This window comes from Balaenoptera physalus (assembly GCF_965194825.1).
Source record: "Balaenoptera physalus genome assembly, chromosome: 15".
Taxonomy (NCBI): Eukaryota; Metazoa; Chordata; class Mammalia; order Artiodactyla; family Balaenopteridae; genus Balaenoptera; species Balaenoptera physalus.
In genome coordinates, this window is record NC_138894.1 from 13,690,206 (window position 1) to 13,711,138 (window position 20,933).

Here is a 20,933-nt window from a genome sequence, read left to right on the forward strand (position 1 = left end):
GAGCCTGAACTGCCTCCTAACTATGAATTAGAAGGTTTTCTGGCCAACTTCGCTCTCACCTCCTGACCCCCAAATGGGAGGTACGTGCCTCCAGGCTTGGGGGACGGTGGGGACTCTACTGATTTTCTCTCTTTACCAGTGCACTTTAACCTTTTGGGGGTCCGGACCTTTTGAAAAGTTGATGAAAGGTACAGAGGTCCTCATAAAAACGTTGCGTGTAATAATCTGAGCTTCACAGAGACTTCCCCTAGCAATTCATAGATCCAGGTTAAGAACCCCAGCTTTACCCCTCCCTCCCTGTCTGTGGATTCAACTGTACAATATCACACTTGTGCAAAATGTATAACTCTCTTGAGCTCTAATCTTCCATTGCGTGGTGTCGCTATGTTAAAAGGATTGATAGGAGTCCTATTCCCTGAGAAATAAAGTTCAAATTCTTTATCCAGAAATATAAAGTTGCCTGAAACTTTACGTCTTCACTAAAATTATCTCCTTAGGGTCTCCAAACACACCTTGCACTTCGTGGTATCTTGGTATCTTGGCTCATTCTCATCACTTTATTTGAAATGTCAACCTTCAGGGTTTAGCTCAAACGGCCTCTTTTCAGAAGGCTTTACTCCAACAGGAAGGAGCCTGCTAAGGACTGAATATTTGTGTCCCCTCCCCAAATTCCTATGTTGAAACCTAATGGTCTATGTGATGATACTAGGAGGTGGGAGCCTTAGGAGGTGCTTAGGTCATGAGGGTGGAGCCCCCGTGAAAGGGATTAGTGCCCTTATGAAAGAGACCCCACAGAGCTCCCTGGCCCCTTCCACCAAATGAGGACACAGCAAAAAGACAGCTGTCAATGAACCAGGAAGCACAACCTCAGCAAACACTGAATCTGCCGGCACCATGATCTTGGACTTTCCAGCCTCTAGAACTGTAAAGAATAAATGTTCGTTGTTCATAAGTTTATGGTATAGCAGCCCAAAGGGATCAAGATAGAACTTAGTCTATCTTAGACTTTGAGACCAAAATATCCCCAGACATCCCTGCCCTGAGGGTACACGTGAGGTCAAATTAACAATCACATCCCTCATGCTCTGCCTTTATCTTTTACTTATTTCCTCCTACAGGGTCCCCCCTCAGCCAACTCCCCCTTTAAGTCCTGTTTCTCCATGACCTGGTCTTTCTGGGAGAAACAGCATCAGGACATATCCCAGTTGCCTCTCAGAGTCTCTGAGGGCCACCCTCCACCTCTTGCCCCACCTCAGCCACCACCATGGCCTGACCATACGTGGGCCCTCCTAGAGAAAGGGACACCATAGGCTGGTTCCACCAGCCCTGTCAGCCCCACGACCAGCCACTTGCCACAGAGAACGAGGCCCTCTGCCCTGGCTTTGCTGTGCCATCAGGCCATTGTCACAGTCCCTGGGGCACTGGCTTGGAGGGAATGCCTCCCCAGGGGGTGTGCAGGCTGATAGAAACCCAAAAGTGTAGGGAGCAAATTTAGATCAAGGCAAATTTTGTTCAAGAGGAGCAAGGCAGGAAGGAGCCAGAGACATAAATTCCCTTTTCTTTTCCCGCTGGTGGACTGTTCTACAGCACGGTTTCTTTGCACAGCCTGCCAGACATCCTGTGTGGCTGAGTGGGCATGCCTGCCAAGCAGTCAGCTGAGTTTTTGGCAGTGGCCAATGCAGTGCTTCTCATCCTTCCCTTGCCTTCATTCTCTCTATCGTGGGCTAAAGCCTCAGCACTCATCAAATTTGCCTCCAGCTCTGTGTTTTCGAGAACACAGTCCACAAAGTGTGTCCAGTCTGTGAATAGAGTTACTGAAAGGGTTCGCACAGCTCTTCCTCCTGGATGTTCCCTTGTCTGCCCATAAATTCTCTCAAGATGCCTCTCCGTGGCCTCCGCCTATGATGTTTTCCCAGGACTGGGGTTCCCTGAAACACAGAACTTTCCATTTTAAAACCAGACATCCCAAGCAAGCTGGGACCACTGGTCACCCTAATTTGCAGTCATAAGAGGCAGGTTTCACATGCATTGGAGCAAAACCTTACCTTCTGGGACCTTGGGTAATGAATCCCGCAGCATATAAAACACAATGTCTTCTCTATTCAAACTTCTGGCTAGCCTGGCTGGCCCAAATATGTCTCACCAGTATTTGTAAAAACAGTTTCAACATCGGGGCAATTTACAGCACTGCATTGAACAAACAGGAAGTCTAAACATCTAGGAAATTAGAGGTTTTATTCGTTTAATCAAAGCTTGTCCCATCTTAAAGGGGAATTTACTTTTCCAGTTTTAAATTTTCCCTTCTCAAAGAGACGGTTTACAATATTTTGAGTCCACAATGTAAATGCTACCTTTTCAAATCTCAGTAACCTACTTTGCCCTAGAAAAACACAACAATTTTAGAGAACTGTAATTAGAGGTTAAATTGAGAGTAGGTGCCATGTGGAAACTCAACTGGATTCAACTCCCTGTTTTACAGAGGCAACTCTGAGGTTAATTTGCTTAGTACCTTTTGTATTAAGTTCTTGCTTCCCAATTCTGACTTTATCCAGCAATATTTTACTACTTTAAGCCTCTGGATCTCTTGGCTATAAATGCTAAATTAGTAGGCAGCAAGACTTGAAATAGCGACTGTAATGGACTTTTTCATAGCACAGTGAATATATTATTATATGATACTGAATGGGGGCATTAGCTACAAATGGCACCAAGCAGTCATTCCCTGGATGGTAATGTAACCAGCAACAACTAAGGAAATACTTTCTAAAATCCCTCCATGATAAAGGTAGCCTTTTTTATTTTTATCATTTTATAAATTTATTTATTTATTTATTTTTGGCTGCGCTGGGTCTTCAATGCTGCGTGCGGGCTTTCTCTAGTTGTGGCGAGCAGGGGCTACTCTTTGTTGAGGTGCGCGGGCTTCTCATTGCAGTGGCTTCTCTTGTTGCAGAGCACAGGCTCTAGGCACGTGGGCTTCAGTAGTTGTGGCACACAGGCTCAGTAGTTGTGGTGCACAGGCTTAGTTGCTCCGCGGCATGTGGGATCTTCCTGGACCAGGGCTCGAACCCGTGTCCCCTGCATTGGCAGGCGGATTCTTAACCACTGCACCACCAGGGAAGTCCCAATAAAGGTATTCTTAGCCATTGTGAGACTTTACCAGGTTAAGTGTGGGTAGTTGAAGTTGGTAGAGAAAGAGGGACACCATACACTGAGAGAGAAGAATTACAAGGCTTGGATTCTCACTTGACTAGTTAATAGGTTCAGAGGTAACTTTGTACAGTATTTATATTCCCACCGCTGAAAAAAAAGGGGGGGGGGGCTTTCCAATTTCCACAAGTGAATATGTGCTGTACATCATTTCTATAGCTTTTTAAGAACTCTGAGCGGTTTGAGATTTTTACCTTCTCTGCCTGCCACAGTGCCATAAATGCTGGTAGAAGCCAGAAAACTGCCGGGTCAAAGATGAAGAATAATTTGTTACTTACAGCAGAGCATCAGCATTTTTGTGCCAGTTCCCTGAGTCCAAATTCCCACAGAGTGATGTGAAGGCTGGATGACATCTACATGCACCCTGGGTTGCATCACAGGAAAGAACAGAGAGCTTAGGAAACCCAAATCTTTAATAATGGGTAGTAAGAATGTCTGCCCTTGGCTCCAAGGGAGACACGATCTCCATCTTCTAAAGCTGTGAGCAAACCTGCCCTTTGCTCCAGAAGTAGACACTATCTCTATCTTCCAAGGCTGTTTCCTACACAAAGGAACGAGGGCAGACAGTGCCCCCCAAGCAACAAGCGGAAAAGTGAAAGACCCATGGAGAACTGTCTCCCAACATGGCAAAGTATAACTTTCATTTTAATGAAACTTTATTATTAACTAGCACCCCTATCTAATATCAAAGTTTCTTCTGTACAAGCAAACTAAAAGACACAGGACCTGGGACTTCCCTGGTGGTCCAGTGGGTAAGAGTCCATGCTCCCAACGCAGAGGGCCCGGGTTCGATCCCTGGTCCAATGCAGAGGGCCCGGGTTCGACCCCTTGTCCAATGCACAGGGCCCAGTTTCGATCCCTGGTCCGGGAACTAGATCCTGCATGCATGCCGCAATGAAAAGAAAAAAAGATCCCACGTGCCACAACTAAGACCTGGTGCAGCCTAAATAAATAAATAAATAAATATTAAAAAAAAAAAAAAAAGACACAGGACCTAATTTCATAAAGGTTGTGTATTAGTCATCTCTTGCTGTGTAATGATATTACCACAAACCTAGTGGCAATGCACGTTTATCTCCCAACTCCTACAGTCAAGAATCAGGCACGGCTTAAGTGGCTCCTATGATTAGGGTCTCACCAGACTGTAGTCAACATTTGGCACTGAGTCTTGAAAGATACTTAAATCAGCTGGGAGGCATAAACAGGAAAAATCATTTTAGGCAAAGAAATTGGCCCGGGAAAAGGCTTGGAGATGACAAAGTTTATGACTGGTTTGCAAATACCCCAAGAAGTTTAGGAGTAGAGAAAATAAATCCAGGCGTATGTGCAGAAAGAGAACTAGCAAGCCAGGATGCTTATTCAAGAATTATCTATGGACCACCTCAAAAGGACAAAGAAGCCAACTCTAAGGGGTGCCACTAGCCTAAAGGAATAATTTGAGTATCATAAAGAATAATGATCTTGGGGATGTCCCTGGCAGTCCAGTGGTTACGACTCTGCACTTCCACTGCAGGGGGCACGGGTTTGATCCCTGGTGGGGGAACTAAGATCCTGCATGTTGCATGGCATGGCAAAAAAAAAAAGAATAATGATCTTAATGGATTAAAACACATTAGATATGTAAAAATGTGCATTCATAATGATGCTAAACAAACAAACAAGACCTTGTTGATTAACAGTGGAGGTTACTAGTGCACCAACTTGTTTCTCTGAAATTTGATAATTAAAGTGAAAGTATCCAGCACTTATCCAGTCCTTCCTCTGTGATCTCCGCATTTCAAGAATAATCAATGAGGGGGGAGGGACAAATTGGGAGATTGGGAATGACATATACACACTACTACACATAAAATAGATAACTGGGAATTCCCTAGCAGTCCAGTGGTTAGGACTCGGCGCTTTCACTGCTGAGGGCCCAGGTTCAATCCCAGGTCAGGGAACTAAGATCCCACAAGCCACATGGCATGGCCAAAAAAAATTATAAATAAATTAATTAGTTAAATTAAATAAAATAGATTACTAATCAGGACCTACTGTATAGCACAGGGAAATCTACCCAATATTCTATGATAACCCATATGGGAAAAGAATCTAAAAAAGTGAGTCTATGTATATATATGATTGATTCACTTTGCTGTGCAGCAGAAACTAACACAACATTGTAAATCAGCTATACTCCAATAAAAATTTTTTTAAAAAAGAATAATCAATGAGCTGGTGAGAGAAAGTTCTTTTTATAGAAGAATCCCAGGTAGTAAAGAGAATTATTGAAAGTATTAGAAATTCACTGTTCTCAGATAAAGGACTTAAGACACATGCCAAAATGCAATGTGAGGACTTTTTTTTTGGATCTCTTGACCTGAACAAGCCAACTATTAAGTGACATCTTGGACTCAACCAGGGAAATTTGAATATGTACTGAGTATCAGATGATGTGAAAGAATTATTAATTTTGTTAAATGTGATAATGGTGATTAAGTTCAAAAAAATCCCTATCAGTTTGAGATGCAGATTAATTTAAGGGTAGCATAATGTGTCTGGGATTTGTTTTAAAGAACTGAAGCCAGGGCTTCCCTGGTGGTGCAGTGGTTGAGAGTCTGCCTGCCAATGCAGGGGACACGGGTTTGAGCCCTGGTCTGGGAAGATCCCACATGCCGCGGAGCAACTAGGCCCGTGAGCCACAATTACTGAGCCTGCGCGTCTGGAGCCTGTGCTCCGCAACGAGAGAGGCTGCGATAGTGAGAGGCCCGCGCACCGCGATGAAGAGTGGCCCCTGCTTGCCACAACTAGAGAAAACCCTCGCACAGAAACGAAGACCCAACACAGCCAAAAATAAATTAATTAATTAATTTTTTTTTTTAATGTAAAAAAAAAAAAAAAGAACTGAAGCCAAAAAAGATGGGGGGGAAGGAATACATGAAACTAGACTGGCAAAACGTTCATAATGGTTGATACTTTGTGATAAATATGAGAGTTCATTAGTGGAAGTGGAATCACTATTGCCTATGTTTAAAATCTCTCACAGTAAATACTTTTAAAAAGAAAATAATAAATAAACAAACGCTACCTTTTCAGAGAGGACTTTTCCAACCACCATCTCGAAACTGGTACCCCAAGTCCCCCTCTACGATCCAGTTTACTCCCTTTAGAAAACTTTTCACAAACTGTAACTCTACTTTTTTAAAAGCATGTGTTTCTTAACTCTCTCTCTAGAATACAAGCTCCATCCTACTCATGATGGTGGCAAGTACCTACCACTCAGCCACGTGCATAGAGGATGAGCAATATATACATTAATGAGTGAATGAATGAATAACGAAGCCAGATATTGGTGAAGGTGGGAGTAACGAGCACTCTCGGGCACAGACAGTGAGCGTGTAAATGATGGGGAATATCTCTGGGAGACAGAAAGGAGAGTAAAGATAAGTAGACCAGACTGCTAGACTGCTTTCATCATAGGAGGAAAAATGGAAACAACCAACGAAAGGGGACTTCTAGGCAAAAAAGACAGATTAAACAGAGTGCTCCTTCCCCAAGGGTTAATTAAACATCAATATAGGATTTTCTTCTAAGTTATAAACTCAGGAGGATGTGGTGCATGGGAAAGGAGACAATAGCTTAAATGTTTTGGAAGCTGTAAAGCAACAGAGTGATAAATTACATAAGTCATTTAAGAAAACTGAATAGTAGGAGTTCCCCAGCGGTCCAGTGGTTAGGACTCCACGCTTCCACTGCAGAAGGCCCAGGTTCAATCCCTGGTCGGGGAACTAAGATCCCGAAAGCCGTGTGGCAAGGCCAAAAAAATAAACAAAAACTGGATAGTAAGCAAAAATAGGGGAAAAGTAAGAACCAGGCCAAATTATACCATAAAACCACAAAAGTCTTAGGAATTGGTGGTATCAGGTAGCCCTAGTGTGAATAAAGAAATGGCAGAGTGTTAAGATGAGGAGGTTGGGTTGAGAGTCCATTTAAAAACGAGTCCAGGGCTTCCCTGGTGGTGCAGTAGTTAAGAATCCGCCTGCCGGGAGGACCTTCAAGATGGCAGAAGAGTAGGAGGTGGAGATCACCTTCCTCCCCACAAATACATCAAAAACACATCTACATGTGGAACAGCGCCACAGAACACCTACTGAACACTGGCAGAAAACCTCAGACTTCCCAGAAGGGTCTTCGTGCTCCGGCCGGGTGTCAGACCTGAGACTCTGAGACAGGAGAGCCGAGTTCAGGACACTGGACCATGAGAGACCTCCCAGCCCTATGTAATATCAATCGGTGAGAGCTCTCCCAGAGATCTCCGTCTCAACGCTAAGACCCAGCTCCACTCAATGACCAGCAAGCTCCAGTGCTGGACACCCCATGCCAAACAACTAGCAAGACAGGAACACATCCCCATGCATTAACAGAGAGGCTGCCTAAAATCGTAAGTTCACAGACACCCCAAAACACACCACTGGATGCGGTTCACAGACACCCCAAAACACACCACCAGAAAGACAAGATCCAGCCCCTCCCACCAGAACACAGGCACCAGTCCCCTCCACCAGGAAGCCTACACAACCCACTGAACCAACCTTATCCACTGGGGGCAGACACCAAAAACAACAGGAACTACAAACCTGCAGCCTGCGAAAAGGAGATCCCAAACACAGTAAGTTAAGAAAAAGGAGAAGACAGAGAAGTACACAGCAGATGAAGGAGCAAAGTAAAAACCCACCAGACTAAACAAATGAAGAGGAAATAGGCAGTCTACCTGAAAAAGAATTCAGAGTAATGATAGTAAAGATGATCCAAAATCTTGGAAAAAGAATGGGGAAAATACAAGAAACATTTAACAAGGACCTAGAAGAACTAAAGATCAAATAAACAATGATGAACAACACAATAAATGAAATTAAAAATTCTCTAGAAGGAATCAATAGCAGAATAACTGAGGCAGAAGAACAGATAAGTGACCTGAAAAGATAAAATAGGGGAAATAACTACCACAGAACAGAATAAAGAAAAAAGAATGAAAAGAAATGAGGACAGTCTCAGAGACCTCTGGGACAACATTAAACGCACCAACCTTCGAATTATAGGGGTCCCAGAAAAAGAGAAAAAGAAAGGGACTGAGAAAATATTTGAAGAGATTATAGTTGAAAACTTCCCTAATATGGGAAAGGAAACAGTCAATCAAGTCCAGGAAGTGCAGAGAGTCCCATACAGGATAAATCCAAGGAGAAACATGCCAAGACACAGTAATCAAACTATCAAAAATTAAGTACAAAGAAAACAATATTAAAAGCAGCAAGGGAAATGCAACAAATAACACACAAGGGAATCCCCATAAGGTTAACAGCTGATCTTTCAGCAGAAACTCTGCAAGCCAGAAGGGAGTGGCAGGACATATTTAAAGTGATGAAGGGGAAAAACCTACAACAAAGATTTCTCTACCCAGCAAGGATCTCATTGAGATTTGACAGAGAAATTAAAACCTTTACAGACAAGCAAAAGCCAAGAGAATTCAGCACCACCAAACCAGCTTTACAACAAATGCTAAAGGAACTTCTCTAGGCAGCAAACACAAGAGAAGGAAAAGACCTGCAATAACAAACCCAAAACAATTAAGAAAATGGTCATAGGAACATACATATCGATAATTACCTTAAATGTAAATGGATTAAATGCTCCGAACAACAGACATAGACAGGCTGAATGGATACAAAAACAAGACCCATATATATGCTGTCTACAAGAGACCCACTTCAGACCTAGGGACACATACAGACTGAAAGTGAGGGGATGGAAAAAGATATTCCATTCAAATGGAAATCAAAAGAAAGCTGGAGTAGCAATTCTCATATCAGAAAAAAATAGACTTTAAAATAAAGACTATTACAAGAGACAAAGAAGGACACTACATAATGATCAAGGGATCAATCCAAAAAGAAGATATAACAATTGTAAATATTTAAGCACCCAACATAGGAGCACCTCAATACATAAGGCAAATGCTAACAGCCATAAAAGGGGAAATGACAGTAACACAATCACAGTAGGGGATTTTAACACCCCACTTTCACCAATGCACAGATCATCCAAAACGAAAATAAATAAGGAAACACAAGCTTTAAATGACACATTAAACAAGATCGACTTAATTGGTATTTATAGGACGGTTCATCCAAAAACAACAGAATACACTTTCTTCTCAAGTGCTCATGGAACATTCTCCAGGCTAGATCATATCTTGGGTCACAAATCAAGCCTTGGTAAATTTAAGAAAATTGAAATTGTATCAAATATCTTTTCAGATCACAATGTTATGAGACTAGATATCAATTACAGAAAAAAAAGTGTAAAAAATACAAACACATGGAGGCTAAACAATACACTACTAAATAACCAAGAGATCACTGAGGAAATCAAAGAGGAAATCAAAAAATACCTAGAAACAAATGACAGTGAAATATGATGACCCAAAACCTATGGGATGCAGCAAAAGCAGTTCTAAGAGGGAAGTTTATAACAATACAATCCTACCTCAAGAAACAAGAAAAATCTCAAATAAATAACCTAACCTTACACCTAAAACAATTAGAGACAGAAGAACAAAAAAAACCCCAAAGTTAGCAGAAGGAAAGAAATCATAAAAATCAGATCAGAAATAAATGAAAAAGAAATGAAGGACACAATAGCAAAGATCAACAAAACTAAAAACTGGTTCTGTGAAAAGATAAACAAAATTGATAAGCCATTAGCCAGACTCATCAGGAAAAAAAGGCAAAAGACTCAAATCAACAGAATTAGAAATGAAAAAGGATAAGTAACAACTGACACTGCAGAAATACAAAGGATCATGAGAGATTACTACAGGCAACTATATGCCAATAAAATGGACAACCTGGAAGAAATGGACAAATTCTTAGAAAAGCAGAACCTTCTGAGACTGAACCAGGAAGAAATAGAAAATATAAACAGACCAATCACAAGCACTGAAATTGAAACTGTGATTAAAAATCTTCCAACAAACAAAAGCCCAGGACCAGATGGCTTCACAGACGAATTCTATCAAACACTTAGAGAAGAGCTAAGACCTACCCTTCTCAAACTCTTCGAAAATATAGCAGCGGGAGGAACACTTCCAAACTCATTCTACAAGGCCACCGTCACACTAATACCAAAACCAGACAGAGATGTCACAAAAAAAGAAAACTACAGGCCAATATCACTGATGAATATAGATGCAAAAATCCTCAACAAGATACTAGCAAACAGAATCCAACAGCATATTAAGAGGATCATACACCATGATCAAGTGGGGTTTATCCCAGGAATGCAAGCATTCTTCAATATATGCAAATCAATCAATGTGATACACCATATTAACAAACTGAAGGATAAAAACCTATGATCATCTCAATAGATGCAGAAAAAGCTTTTGACAAAATTCAACACCGATTTATGATAAAAACCCTGCTGAAAGTAGGCATAGAGGGAACTTACCTCAACATAATAAAGGTCATATTTGACAAACCCACAGCCTACATCATTCTCAATGGTGAAAAACTGAAAATATTTCCTCTAAGATCAGGAACAAGACAATGTTGCCCACTCTCACCACTATTATTCATCATAGTTTTGGAAGTTTTAGCAACAGCAGTCAGAGAAGAAAAAGAAATAAAAGGAATCCAAATCGGAAAAGAAGAAGTAAAACTGTCACTGTTTGCAGATGACATGATACTATACATAGAGAATCCTGAAGATGCTACCAGAAAACTACTAGAGCTAATCAATGAATTTGGTAAAGTAGCAGGATACAAAATTAATGCACAGAAATCTCTTGCATTCCTATACACTAGTGATGAAAAATCTGAAAGAGAAATTAAAGAAACACTCCCATTTACCATTGCAACAAAAAGAATAAAATACCTAGGAATAAATCTACCTAAGGAGACAAAAGTCCTGTATGCAGAAAACTATAAGACACTGATGAAAGAAATTCAAGATGATACAAACAGATGGAGAGATATACCATGTTCTTGGATTGGAAGAATCAATATTGTGAAAATGACTATACTACCCAAAGCAATCTACAGATTCAATGTAATCCCTATCAAACTACCAGTGCCATTTTTCACAGAACTAGAACAAAAAATTTCACAATTTGTATGGAAACACAAAGGACCCCGAATAGGCAAAGCAAACTTGAGGAAGAAAAACGGAGCTGGAGGAATCAGGTTCCCTGACTTCAGACTATACTACAAAGCTACAGTAATCAAGACAGTATGGTGCTGGCACAAAAACAGAAATATAGATCAATGGAACAAGATAGAAAGCCAAGAGATAAACCCACGCACATATGGTCACCTTATCTTTGATAAAGGAGGCAAGAATATACAGTGGAGAAAAGACAGCCTCTTCAATAAGTGGTGCTGGGAAAACTGGACAGCTACATGTAAAAGAATGAAATTAGAACACTCCTTAACACCATACACAAAAATAAACTCAAAATGGATTAAAGGGCTTCCCTGGTTGCCCAGTGGTTAAGAATCTGCCTGCCAATGCAGGGGACATGGGTTCGAGCCCTGGTCCGGGAAGATCCCACATGTCGTGGAGCAACTAAGCCCGTGCTCCACAACTAATGAAGCCCACTCGCCTAGAGCCCACGCTCCACAACAAGAGAAGCCACTGCAGTGAGAAGCCCACACACTGCAACGAAGAGTAGCCCCCACTCACTGCAACTAGAGGAAAGCCCGCACGCAGCAACAAAGACCCAACACAGCCAAAAATAAATTAATAAAATAATAAATAAATTAAAAAAAAAAAAGAGTCCAATCTTCCCCACTCATAGCCAACACAGTTAAATAACTGTCCCTCTCACAAGAAAAAAACCTGGAGAGGATGAACAGAGTCTCTGGTTGGGGAACGCTAAGCACAGTGAAAGGTGGTGAGGCTAAGGTGAAAATAGGGACATGTGGCACACTGGGTGTTGGCATGCACACATCCATGCCAACCTCCACTTCAGTCCCCTCCTATACTCACCCAGAATCCAGCAGCTGGTCTCTTCCCTTCAGTCGGGAGAACGGGGGTCTTCCCTGCAGAATCTGCCTATGTTAAAGGAAACAGTCTAACGGCATTGCTGTCAGGAATTCCCAAACGAGAAACTCTCAAGGTCAACAAGTCTATCCAGAGTCTCCAATCAGCCTTTTAATCCTCTACTCTTAAATATAGTGTGGTGGCTTTTAAAATGACTATACTGGGACTTGCCTGGCAGTCCTGTGGTTAAGACTCCACGCTTCCTCTGCAGGGGTCACAGGTTCAATCCCTGGTCAGGGAACTAAGATCCTGCATGCTTCTGCGGTGCAGCCAAAAATTAAAATTTTTTAAAATAAATAAATAAAATGACTGTACTGTTATTGAAATGTGGGTCTAATTCATGTCCCCTTCAATCTGAGCCGGCTTTGGTATCTTGCTTTTAACCAATAGAATGCAGTGGAAGTAATCCTGCCTGATTTCTGAGGCTAGATCAAAAAATGCTATGCTGCTCCCATTTTACGTACTCTCATAAGCCACCACATAAGAGTCTGCAAACTCAGAATGCCAGGCTGCACAGTATCACTTACGTAAGGACGCTTAAAAAAAAGTTGAACTCATAGAAACAGAGAGTAGAATAGTAGTTTCCAGGGGCTCAGGGGTGGGGAAAATAAGAAGAGTTTGGCAAAGATCTGAGGACCTAATGTGTAACTTGGGGACTATAGTTGATGATACTGTATTTCTTTTTTTTGCGGCTGTGTTGAGTCTTCATTGCTGCGAGCGGGCTTTCTCTAGTTGCTGCGAGCCGGGGCTGCTCCTCCTGCGAGCTTCTCACTGCAGTGGCTTCTCTTGTTGTGGAGCATGGGCTCTAGGCACACGGACTTCAGTAGTTGTGGCATGTGGGCTCATTAGTTGTGCCACGCAGGCTCTAGAGCGCAAGCTCAGTAGTTGCAGCGCATGGGCTTAGTTGCTCTGCGGCACATGGGATCTTCCCAGACCAGGGCTCGAACCAGTTTCCCCTGCATTGGCAGGCGGATTCTTAACCACTGCACCACCAGGGAAGCCCAATGATAACTGTATTGAATAATTGAAATTTGTCAAGTACAACTTACGTGTTCTCACCACACATACCCAAAAAAGGAAAATCTTTGATGTGATGGACGTGTTTATTAACTTAATGGAGAGGATCCTTTCACAATGTATACTTATATCAAATCAACATGTTGCACACTTTAAATACATTACAATTGTATTGGTCAATTATATGTCAATAAAGCTGAAAAAGAGTGGGCTAAGGGAGAAAGGATAAACACACAGATTCATGGAACAGAGCTGAGAAACAGATACACACAAATAGAGCCAATTGATAGTTTTAAATAAACTTTGTTTTTTGAAACTGTTTAATGGAAAAATTGCAAAGACAGTTCAGAATTTCTATATACCCCACACCCAATTTTCTCTATTATTAATGTTTTATAATACTGAATATGGTACATTTGTTAAAATTAATCAACCAATATCAATACATTAATAGTAATTGAAATCCATACTTTATTTAGATTTCATTAATTTTAACTTAATGTCCTTTAAGTCATCTTGGTTCCTTAAGCTCTTCTTGTTTTTTACCAGGGGAAGGGGGGGAATTTGTTTGTTTTTTGCTTCTTTGTTTTGGAACCTACCAAATTCTCATCCTTCTCTGTAATTTAACCCTCTTTTTGAAATTTCTTTTGGATTTCTCCCTTACAAATCATTCCCGTTGCCATCACCCTTGGGTTTTAAAATATTTATATTAGGGACTTCCCTGGTGGTCCAGTGGTTAGGACTCTGCGCTTCCACTGCAGGGGGCACAGGTTCAATCCCTGGTCAGGGAACTAGGATCCCATAAGCCGCATGGCGTGGCAAAAAAAAAAAAAAAAAAATCATAAAATATTTATATTAGCACCTTAAGTACTACTCCACTCACTTTGTCCTACTTATTCATTTCCTTCTTGGCCTCTGGGTTCAGAACTTCTGAAGATTAGGAGGAAGCAGGGGACCTTTCCTTTTACAGGACATTGGCCATTTTTTAGACTGTTTCCACAGGCACTCATATTTCGTATTTCCTACCTTCCTAAAAGATCTTCCTACCCAAACTTTCCCTCTTCCTTTATGTTCCATGAAGAGTGTACAGTTTTATTCTTCCGAAAAATGAATTTGATCTTTCTTCTCCCACTCCCCTAATCCACTTTCTTTGAACATCAAATTCTCTGTCTGGATGTATATTTCTGTCAATGTTTCTATCACATTTCTCCTCTCTGCCCCTCTGCCCCAGGTGAGGCAATCTCTCTAAAGTCCTCTAACACATTGTGTTTCCCTCCCTCTCACACTTAGAAATGACTTCTCTGCTTTTGAATGCTGCTTTCTCCCTGCAGTAGCTTTCCTGCAACTCACATCAATTTCTTTTTCTTTTTTTCTTTTGTATTTTTTCAAATTGAAGTATAGTTGATTTACAATGTTGTGTTAGTTTCAGGTGTATAGCAAAGTGATTCAGTTATACATATTTTTTTCAGATTCTTTTCCCTTATAGGTTATTACAAAATATTGAGTATAGTTCCCTGTGCTATGCTGTAGGTCCTTGCTGGTTTTCTATTTTATATATAGGTATGTGCATCTGTTAATACCAACTCTTCATTTATCCTTCCCCCCCTTCCCTCTTTAGTAACCATAAGTTGTTTTCTATATCTGTGAGTCTATTTCTATTTTGTAAATAAGTTCATTTGTATAATTTTTTATTCCACATATAAGTGATATCATACGATATTTGTCTTTGTCTGACTTACTTCACTTAGTATGATCATCTCTACGCCATCCATGTTGCTGCAAATGGCATTATTGCATTGTTTTTTATGGTTGAGTAATAGTCCATTGTATATATATATAAATATATATATTTATTTATATATAAATATATATATATATATACACACACACACACACCACATCTTCTTTATCCTTTCATTTGTCAATGGACATTTAGGTTGCTTCCATGTCCAGGCTATTAAAAATAGTGCTGCAATGAACATTGGGGTGCACGTATCTTTTTTTGAATTAGTGTTTTCGTTTTTTCCAGATACATGCCCAGGAGTGGGACTGCAGGATCATATGCTAACTGTAGTTTTAGTTTTTTAAGGAACCTCTATACTGTTCTCCATAGTGGCTGCACCAATTTACATTCCCACCAACAGTGAAGGAGGGTTCCCTTTTCTTTACACCCTGTCTAGCATTTATTATTTGTAGACTTTTTGATGATGGCCAACTCACATTAATTTCTATCTTTTTTTTTCTTTTTCTTTTTTTTATTATACTCATCCTCATCAGTTAATTTCTATCTTTAACTCATTTTACACCTACTGTTTGTGCCACACACTACTATTACTCACTACACTATACCATCCTGGTCTCAAATAGTGCAATAGTTAGCACTTGGTTTTATCAGAATACAATGACAGTTGGCTTACTCTTCTTTTGTCCTCTAATTGTTTCAAGCATATATCTTACCTCTCCAGGTAAGCAAATTCATTTTAAGAAAAGGGGGACTTCCCTGGTGGTGCAGTGGTTAAGAATCCGCCTGCCAATGCAGGGGATACGCGTTCGATCCCTGGTCCAGGAAGATCCCATATGGCACGGAACAACTAAGCCCGTGCGGCACAACTACTGAGCCTACGCTCTAAAGCCTGCGAGTCACAACTACTGAGCCCACGTGCCACAACTACTGAAGCCCGGGCGCCTAGAGCCCGAGCTCCGCAACAAGAGAAGCCACCGCAATGAGAAGCCTGCGCACTGCAATGAAGAGTAGCCACCGCTCGCTGCAACTAGAGAAAGCCCACGTGCAGCAAGGAAGACCCAACGCTGCCAAAAATAAATAAGTAAATAAATTCATTTTTTTAAAAAATTAAGAAAGAAAAGGGACTGTTTCAGAAGTTCTTATATCTCTTAACTCAATATACGGTCAGATAGTTGATTGTAACTTTTAACTCTTGTCATCCTCATTTACATTGGTTGGCAAACAACAAAATATTTAAACAACTAAAATATTTAAAAAATTAGTTTAACAAGATTTTTTTTTTTGGTGACAGAAATGGTGAATTATTTATTATTTTCCTCTTCCAGTTTTATTGAGATATAATTGACAAACAGTACTGTAAATTTAAGGCACACGGCATAATGACTTGACTTACACACATCATAAAATGATGACCGCAATAAGTTTAGTGAACATCCCTCATCTCCTATAAATATAAAATTAAAGAAATTGGAAAAAATATCCGTGTGATGAGAACTCTTAGGATTTACTCTCTTGACAACTTTCATCAGATAACATACAGCCGTGTCCATTATATTTATCAGGTTATACATTACATCTCCAGTACTCTTGTTATTTTTGATAACCTTGACAGTTTTGAGCAATATTGGTCAGGTATTTTGTAGAATATTCCTCAAATGAAATATGTCTGATGTTTTCCTCATGATTAGACTGGGGATATGGATTTGAGGAGGAAAACTGTAGTGATAAAGTGCCATTTTCATCACATCATATTAAGGGTACATATCAATCACATGACTTATCAGGGTTGATGCTAGTTTGGTCATGTAGCTAAGGTGATGTTTGCAAGGTTTCACTAAAGTTACTTTTCCCCCTTTTCCATACTGTACTCTTTGGAAGGAAGGCAGTATGTGCAGCCCTCATTTAAGGAGTTGGGCCAATTGATTTGTTTTGTTTTACAAAGTTGCAAAAGCAATTCAATGGAGGAAAGATAGTCTCTGGACACTTAGTGCTGGAAGAATTGAATATTCATATGCAAAAAAGAAGAAAAGAATCTTGATCTCTACCTCATACTATTAACTCAAAATGGGTCAAAGACCTAAATGTAAGACTAAAACTATGAAACACTTAGAAGAGATAGATGTAAATTTTTGTTACTTTGGATTAGGCAATGATATCTTAGATATGGCACCTAAAGCTCAAGCAACCAAAGAAAAAATGATAAAGTCCAATTGATAAATGGGAATTTTTAAAAACCTAAGGATTTTGTGCGTCAAAGGATACTATTAAGAAAGTGCAAAGACAATCCATAGAATAGGAGGAAATGTTTGCAAGTCGTATATCTGACAACTCTATTATCCAGAATATATAAAGAACTCCTACAGCTCAATATAAAAAGAGACCCCAATTAAAAAATGGGTACAAGCACATGAAAACACCAATTCAAAAAAATACCTGCATCTCTATGTTCATTGCAGCATTATTTACAATAGCCAAGATACAGAAACAACCTAGGTGTCCATCGATGGATGACTGAATAAAGAAGATGTGGTCTATATACACAGTGGAATACTACTCAGCCCTAAAAACAGAATGAAGTCTTGCTATTTGCAACAACATGGATGGACCTTGAAGGTACTATGCTAAGTGAAATTATTCAGACAAAGACAAACTCTATGATTTCACTTATGTGTGGAATATAAAAAACAAACAAACATACAAACAAAATAAAACAAAAATAGATACAGAGATCAGGTTAGTGGTTACCAGAGAAGAAGGGGTTTGGGAGTGAGCCACATGGGTGAAGAGGGTCAATTGTATGGTGATGGATTGTAATTAGATTTGTGCTGGTGATCACTTTGTAGTATATACAGACATTGAATTATAATTCTGTACACCTGAAACTTACATAATAAAAAAATGGGCAAAGGATTTGAATAGACATTTCTCCAAAGAAAATAAACAAATGGACACAAGACACATGGAAAGATAATCAACATCATTAGTCATTAGGGAAATGCAAACCAAAACCACAATGAGGGACTTCCCTGGTGGTGCAGTGGTTAAGAATCTGCCTGCCAATGCAGGGGACACGCGTTCGAGCTCTGGTTTGGGAAGATCCCACATGCTGCGGAGCAACTAAGCCTGTGCACCACAACTACTGAGCCTGAGCTCTGGAGCCCGCGAGCCACAACTACTGAGCTCGTGTGCCGCAACTACTGAAGCCCACACACCGAGAGCCTGTGCTCCGCAACAAGAGAAGCCATCACAGTGAGAAGCCCGTGCACCACAATGAAGAGTAGCCCCTGCTCGCCGCAACTAGAGAAAGCCCACGTGCAGCAATGAAGACCCAAAGCAGCGAAAAATAAAAAATAAAAAAAACCCCACATTGAGACACTACTTCACATCCACTAAAATGGCTATAATCCAAAAGATGTATAATAACAAATGTTGATGAGGATGTGGAAATATTGGAACCCTCCTGTGCTACTTGTGAGAATGCAAAATGGTGCAGCCACTTGGTAAAACAGTTTGACAGACCCTCAAAACAATTAAACCTAGAGTTGCCATACTATCCAGTAATTCTACTCCTAGGTAGATACCCAAGAGAACTGAAAACATATGTTAACACGAACACTTTTACATGACTGTTCGTGGCAACATTATTCATAAAGGCCAAGAAGTGGAAACAACCCAAATGCCCATCATCTGGTGAACAGATAAACAAAATGTGGTATATGCATACAATGGAATATTAGTCAACCATCAAAGGGAATGAAGCACTGATACATGCTACAACATGGATGAACCTTGAAAATATTACGCCTAATGAAAGAAGCCAGTCACAAAAGGCCACGCTGTATAATTGCATTTATATGAAATGTGTGGAATAGGTAAATCCACAGAGACAGGGAGTAGATCAGTGGTTGCCAGGGGCTAGAGGCTGGGATAGAAGTAGAGGTGGGGAAAACAGGAAGTGACTGCTAGGAAGTACAGGGTTTCTTTTTGGGGTGATGAAAATGCTTTAAAATTAGATAGTGGTGTTGCTTGCACAAGCGTGTGATTCACTTGTGCAGTAAAAACTGCTGAATTGTATACTTAAAAACGGAGTTTCATGCTATGTTTTATGCATAGTCTTATGCTATATTTTATGCAATGTGAAATATATCTGAATAAAGTTGTTTTTTTTAAGTTCTTAGATAAGACACCAAAAGTACAATCCAAAAAAGGAAAAAAAAATAGTGAATTGGACTTTATCAAAATTAACACTTTTTGTTCCGCTAAAAACACCATTAAGAAAAAAAGAAGACAAGTCACAGACTGGGAGAAAATATTACAAATCACATTACTGGCAACAGGGTTCTATTCAGAATATATAAAGAATTCTCAACACCCAAATAAAGAAAACAAACAACCTTGTTCCTTAAAAAAACTCTTGTCATACTTAAATGAGACGGTCATAATCACGGTTATAAACTGATTTATCCAATTATTACCCAGTAAAAAGAACAGATTCTAATTGAAACTATGCAAAAAAAATTTTATGATTATGAAAAAAGAGAACTCGGTAAGACACTTTGTATAATATTTAACCAATGTTACCATTGTTCTGAGTGGTTTTGTAGATAAGAGTAATCAATATATATCACTAATCATAACAGAATCATTATTATGTTTTCCTTTACTTATTAACTTATAATCTATATTACAGTCTTTTATGGGATTGCTTTTTCTGAATTCTGAGGGGTCAGCTGGTACAAGATAACTATTTTTGAAATGTCTCATTACAGTTTTTTGTATGTATGTATGTATGTATGTATGTATGTATGTATTTATTGATTGATTGATTGATTGATTGGCTGTGTGTTGGGTCTTTGTTTCTGTGCGAGGGCTTTCTCTAGTGGCGGCAAGCGGGGGCCACTCTTCATCGTGGTGCGCGGGCCTCTCACTATCGCAGCCTCTCTTGTTGGGAGCACAGGCTCCAGACGCGCAGGCTCAGTAATTGTGGCTCACAGGCCTAGTTGCTCCGCGGCATGTGGGATCTTCCCAGACCAGGGCTCGAACCTGTGTCCCCTGCATTAGCAGGCAGATTCTCAACCACTGCGCCACCAGGGAAGCCCTCATTACAGTTTGAACAAGTAAAACTGATGGCTAGAGATAAAGAAAAAAAAACCTATTTGATATACTCATCAGAAATAGAATATTATCCATAATTAAATCAAAGTAGGTTTGTATGGCTCCTGAATTAAGCAGCGCACTTTCATGCATTTGTCTGCTTCTGGACTAAAGTGTCTGCAATCCTACCTCAGTCCTTAAGTACAGGTTGACAGAAGTTGGCAATGTCAGTTTATTCTGGAAAGCCTGGATCTATGGTGCAGTCCTCAACTGTGGCTCGTTTGATGTTTCTTCTAGAAGACCAATTACTCTCGGACAAGCTAGGACCCTTAAGAGGAGGTAATAGTTGGATTAACTCCAGCTATTTTGTTATGTGCCCTTTGTTGTATGTAGTACTTGTTCAGGCAGATTGCGGCTAGTTAGGGGCATAGCTTTTCAGACTTAATCACACTTTATTGTTGCACATGGAGCTCTCCCTCACACCTTGAACTGATTCATATTAATATTTGGGGGACCTCCCTAATTTTGTGGAGGAGAAAAGAGAGAGAAAGCCATGTTCTCCAGACTCTAGATTTCTCAGAAGGATCAGAAACTCTAAAAAAATCCAGAAACAATCATTCCCTGACCATCACATACTCCAGCTCCTTCATTCAGTTATCCAAACCAAGTAAGACCCTCTTAAAAGTGTTGATCCATTTGTTATCAATATATAAAACCAGTTTAAAATGTTTCCATCAGTCTTTGTATACATTTTCTCCCCTTACCAAAGGAATCAGAAAGATCTGTGTGCCTG

At 40.2% G+C, this 20,933-nt stretch overlaps 2 long non-coding RNA genes across 2 annotated transcripts; one reads left to right on the plus strand and one right to left on the minus strand.

Moving 5' to 3' along the window:
* Positions 1-7: 7 nt before the first annotated feature.
* LOC309643849 lies at positions 8-6,063 on the plus strand. Its single transcript, XR_014254104.1, has 2 exons — positions 8-3,993; positions 4,058-6,063. It is a non-coding gene; the product is annotated as an uncharacterized lncRNA (long non-coding RNA).
* Positions 6,064-12,010: 5,947 nt separating this feature from the next.
* Positions 12,011-15,655, minus strand: LOC309643850. The gene is made up of 2 exons (XR_014254105.1): positions 15,607-15,655; positions 12,011-15,550 (listed from the first exon to the last, which is right to left on the minus strand). It is a non-coding gene; the product is annotated as an uncharacterized lncRNA (long non-coding RNA).
* Between the last annotated feature and the right edge of the window lie 5,278 nt (positions 15,656-20,933).